The 5,086-nt window shown below is 46.0% G+C and overlaps 1 pseudogene; it reads right to left on the bottom strand.

Annotated features, from left to right (window-relative positions):
* Positions 1 to 323: 323 nt before the first annotated feature.
* Positions 324 to 4,482, bottom strand: LOC144105408 (uncharacterized; annotated as a pseudogene).
* Positions 4,483 to 5,086: the final 604 nt, after the last annotated feature.

Here is a 5,086-nt window from a genome sequence, read left to right as displayed (position 1 = left end):
CCTCTGCAAGCCAGATGTTCACAAAAAGTGCTTCAGTGACCCTTTAAGTTGCTTTGGGACATTACACCTCCTATACCAAACCAAAATTAATTTTGCATGTACAAGTCCCTGTTCAATGTAAAATATATGCAGTAGTTGAGCATTGCATCGAGTGGTTTTTAATTTTTTTCTTCGTCCGTTCTCCTGCTGTGCAATTTCGCACGAATTCGGTTCTAAGGTAACTTTGAATCACGCTGCTATAAGGCGACATTTATGAGTCAGATCGTGAACTGTAAATTACAATTTAGATTTGGGACATACGTGTTACCCTATAGCAATTTGAATCAGTTATCTTCGAACCGTACAAGGTATTCATGCAGCTCGGGTGCTGAGACATCAAAATAGCTCGAGACCTGACTACCATACAAACATGTGCGGCAGTTGGTGAGCAATGTGGCAACCTTATACATTCCACCAAGTTGTTGCCGTCTAAACTTTTGGTTTTTATGGTAATCAACAAAAGCAAAGTCTCGATCCACTCTCCCAAACCCCCACTCGACGGCCTGTTTTACACTACTCATGGCCTAGTTGAAGGCAACGTGATGTGGCTGCAGGACGGCACCTCCAAAGGGCTTGTACAGCAACGGCCGCAGTGGATAAGCTGGATCACGATAGATCACATATTTGTGACCCATGGTGATCTTCTCGAAATTCTGATATAACTGCGTCTCTTTGAGGGTACCTGAAACATAGCGGAAATGCACAAACATATCAGCAACAACTTCTCTTTTTACTGCATGAGGAGCACGAAGAGCTGCCGCTTTACACACTACTATGTCTGACCCAAATAACTTGCAGCACAGTTACGAATGCGTAACGGAAATGTTTGTGTGTTAAACACTTTGAGAGAGTGTGGTGAGAGCGGACGAATGCGCAGCTGGAAGGTGATTAATGTGGAAGGAGGAGGGTATGGCAAGAGCGCAAGAAGGTGCAATCAGAGGTGGTTGCCACGGGAACCAAATCGAAGGTAGTTACCACGGAAGGAGGAGAAGGGTTGCTCTGGAAAAAGGAAGGTATGGCAAGAGATAGTAACACCTTGAGCGTTATCTCCAGGGTATAGAAACAGAGAAGCCACTTATTAAGGAACAGAAGGTACCCATCTTGCTTCATGTCGCCGGCCCTGAAGCAAAACAAATTTTCAATACCTTCCAGTGCGACCCAGCGGACTAAGAGGATTACGACAAGCTCACAAAGAACTTCCAGAAATACCTTACTTCCAGAGAAAATGAGACGTCCAAAATATACATCTTCCGCAAAGGGACACACAAAGAACGTAAGCGCTTTTTTGCCTCATGAGTGGCACGTACAGGACCTCTCAGCAGAGACTGTTGGCAGAGCGTGCCAACAGAGCATGCCTGCATGAAAACGGCCATGCAAAAAAAAAAAAGAAATTCGCTGCCATTGTGGTTTGAACCCAGGCATTCTGTGTGCCAGGCGGGCATGCAACACATACACCACAAAGGGTCGCTGGCCCAAGCATGTTAGAGGGGCACAAAGTGACCACGTTGTATTGTGTACAACAGTAAAGTGTGTTGGGGATGGTACTGATGCTAGACATCGATGACTTCCAAAAAAAGTTGCTGACATTCAAACGCAAATGCCTTCACATTTCTCCAGTGCAACCCACTGCAGTGCACTACAATTATTTGCGTGCGACCTGGAGCTCAAATCCTAAACTTGCAACTTTAGAAGCCTTGCAGACTCGATGGTACAGGATCAAATTTTTTTTCGAATCCCTCAAAAAAGCTTCGAGAACGGCTGGTACATGAAGAGGACTTACTGTTAGAAAAGGCGGTCCAATTCTGCAAGACAGCTAGGAAAGCATAAAAACAGCAGAAGGCGTGGAAGAATGTTCATGTTTTTCGGCTACAGCACCAGTCACTCACCATGGAGCCCAACGAGGGGACGGGACAAGAACTTGCAAGCAAGCCCTGCCCACGCCTTGTACATCCCAACTATAACCCAATAAGGTGTAAGACGGGGTAGTTAGCTGCACAAGGTTAACCTTCACTGCACGAAGAAAAGGAAAAGCCAAGAAGAAAGGAGGAGAGAGGAGAGTTATCACAAAGAAGAAACGTGGAGGAGGAAGGGGAGTTTGGCTTGCAGAGGCTGGATGGCCAGCGGGAGAGTGAAAAACCTTCAAGAGGGAACGGAAGGAGAGGAGCACTGCAAAACTGGTCGATTGGAGCGACTGTAACTGCGCTATGTATTAGTCTTTTCAAATTTGAAAAAAAAAATGTTTCCGGCCACGTGTTCCGTGGGCAGTCACCAGAGTAGTAAATATGTTCAGCTGCCGCGATGGCTCAGTGGTTATCGTGCTCGGTTGCTGACCCGAAAGGTGCAGGTTCGATCCCGGCTGCGGCGGTCGAATTACAATGGAGGCAAAATTCTAGACGGCCGTGTACTGCCCGATGTCAGTGCACATTAAAGAGCCCCAGATGGTCGAAATTTCTGAAACCCTTCACTACGGCGTCCCTCATGACCCGAGTCGTTTTGGGGTGATAAACACCCTAAACCTAACCTAAACCAAACCAACAAAATATTTCACACGAGGGTGGTCAGTGGCCTTTTAAAAGGCCATAAGGACTGCCACCATTTTCTTTGCTACGATGACACTATACTTTTTAACAGAAGATTTTATGCCCCTGGAAAAGGTCTTCATAGTCAAGGCCAAGTTTATATGATGTTATCCACTATTGAGAGTAATCACAATGGACCAGCAGTTTCTTCTTCCATAAAGCAAGGCTCCGCTCTGTAACATATCAAATACTTTTATATTATGTATAATGTATAGCCTCCTCCTCCTCCATTTCTTGTCGTGACAATGTGTTAATAACACATTACACGAGTTTTTTGCATCTCAGTAGTGTTTAACCACTCGTCAATTTTTCTGCCATGTCTTTGTAGTTGAGCGATGAAAAGCATATATTAGACTTTACCTCTACAAACAAACCACTGAATATAGAAATATACTAGGGCTAGGTTCTGTAATTAAAACATGAATGAGCAGACTTACCTGTGTCGTCCCGCCGCCCTTTGAAGGGCCCATCGAGCTGGCAGACTATGCCGTTGGCAAACATCACAACCTGGTATTTCTGCACATGGTGGCGCTTGTGCCCGGAGAAGTACTCCTGCTGCCCCACCGATGGTCTACAAATCTGGCGTGCTGTACCATCGGTGAAAGCCCACCATTTATGCAAAGGAGCACCTTTTTCATGCACGGCCTGGGAAGGAGAAATTGGGATGGCTGCAACTAACGCTCGCTAAAAGCAACCTTAAAGGAATCACAAAAAATAACCTCTCAGCGTAACCCGTGGTACACCTAGTTAACTTTACTGTAGCATAGTGCTTATGCGATCCGCATCTTCTTGTTACGCTGCTCTCAGGAGAGGTTTCATACAAGCACATGCATTCTCTCTCTTCCTCCTTTTAGTTCCCTTATCCCTCTTCCCCAGTGCAGGGTAGCCAACCGGAACACCTTTCTGGTTAACATCCCTACCTTTCCCTCCTCCTCTTTATCTATCTTCATAGGTGTGTCTTTGCTGAGCTGTTGGTGAGGTGGGGTCCAACATATGCCGAGGTATTACATAAGGGATTTTAACCCGTTTCACGACATTTCACGTCCGCACAAGTGCACCTGCCCAGAGATTAAACGCATCTGCAGAGGAAGGGTAGACATACCCTAGCACAGGGACGCTTGTGCGGTCACGAGTAGCATGGTTCAAAGTAATGGCTGACGACACTCAACACTGATCGGAGAACACCGGCTGCATGCGCTGTGCTCTAATGGAAAGCACGACAGCTCACGCGCTTTTTCCGACAGCAAAAAAAAAAACCATTCTACAATGTCCGCTCAGACGTGTCGCGTTAGTCGGCCTTGCTTTGTAACCTTTTCATCAAACTTATTTCATTCATTTCGTATACAGTCCAAATTTTGCGCGACTAATTGCGATATTTGCGCCACCAATCAGTACTTACCTGGGAGGAGAGCTCAAGGGCTTGCAGATTAAGTCACTTGTGGGTGGTCAGATCGACCAGAAGGTGCGCAAAGTAGTACTCTATGTGCGCCAACGTTTTAGACACAATGCTCGATATTACTGAGCTGTGCCGGTTGAACATCTGCTCCAAGTCGCACAGCCGGTTAGGGTAGGCGAGCCGGGGCAAGGTCATGCACAGCGCTTCTGAGCCAGAGACCCTGACCCGCTGCGCACTGTAGACCTCGCTTGGAATCAGCAGAGCTGATTCCAGCTCGCGCAGGTCCTCCTTTTGAATTCTGAAGTTCCTGAAAAAAACTGTGGGCTCCATGGCGTCTATGTTAAGAAAGCCGCGCTCACACAGGTTCCTCCGAGCATGGGTCTCCATTTGAAACCGATATATGGCTTCAATCTCTTTCTATGTCAGCGAATTTAAAAGCAGTTGATCATGAAGCACGCTGTAGGGCATGAAGAACGTCTTCGCGCTTCGCACACACAAAACCGCACAAAAATCAAACACGAAAGCGAGCACCACTGACTGCACTAACGGTCTCAGAAAACAACGGCCTGAAAGAAGCAGCCTAAACGCAACCGTGGCTTGGATTGATTAGGCTTATCGGATGGAAATAACATCGTCGATTAAAAAACACTTTTATTGTTTATCAGCAATAAAATTAACACGTTAACATGTTCACTTTAGAACTGGTGACGTGTTATTTATGTCTTTATTCTGAGCGTAAAAATAATTTGTTTGTTTTTTATGATCGCGGCCATCATCAGCATCACCCGGTCGTACGTTTGCTTCTAGCGTAGACTTATACCGTATGCGTCCAGCTAAAACACGTTTGTGGCACTGATCCGGTATCCGCCGAAATACGTCTTACGGTAATACGGTATACGTCTCCGGTAATACGTCTCCGCTATGCTAAAAACGTCTATTACCGTCGAGAGCTCAGCCTTACTTTAGTTGAGCTACATGAGTTAGAGAGGATTAGCCCAAGTGCCTATGTAGAAGATAACTGATGTAAAAGCAGAGCTTCAGCAGTTTGAAACCGAAAGATACAAAGCGGCTT

Source organism: Amblyomma americanum, chromosome 9, assembly GCF_052857255.1.
Source record: "Amblyomma americanum isolate KBUSLIRL-KWMA chromosome 9, ASM5285725v1, whole genome shotgun sequence".
Classification (NCBI taxonomy): domain Eukaryota; kingdom Metazoa; phylum Arthropoda; class Arachnida; order Ixodida; family Ixodidae; genus Amblyomma; species Amblyomma americanum.
The sequence above is the reverse complement of the archived record's forward strand: the minus strand, read 5'-3'. Positions and strand labels throughout refer to the sequence as shown.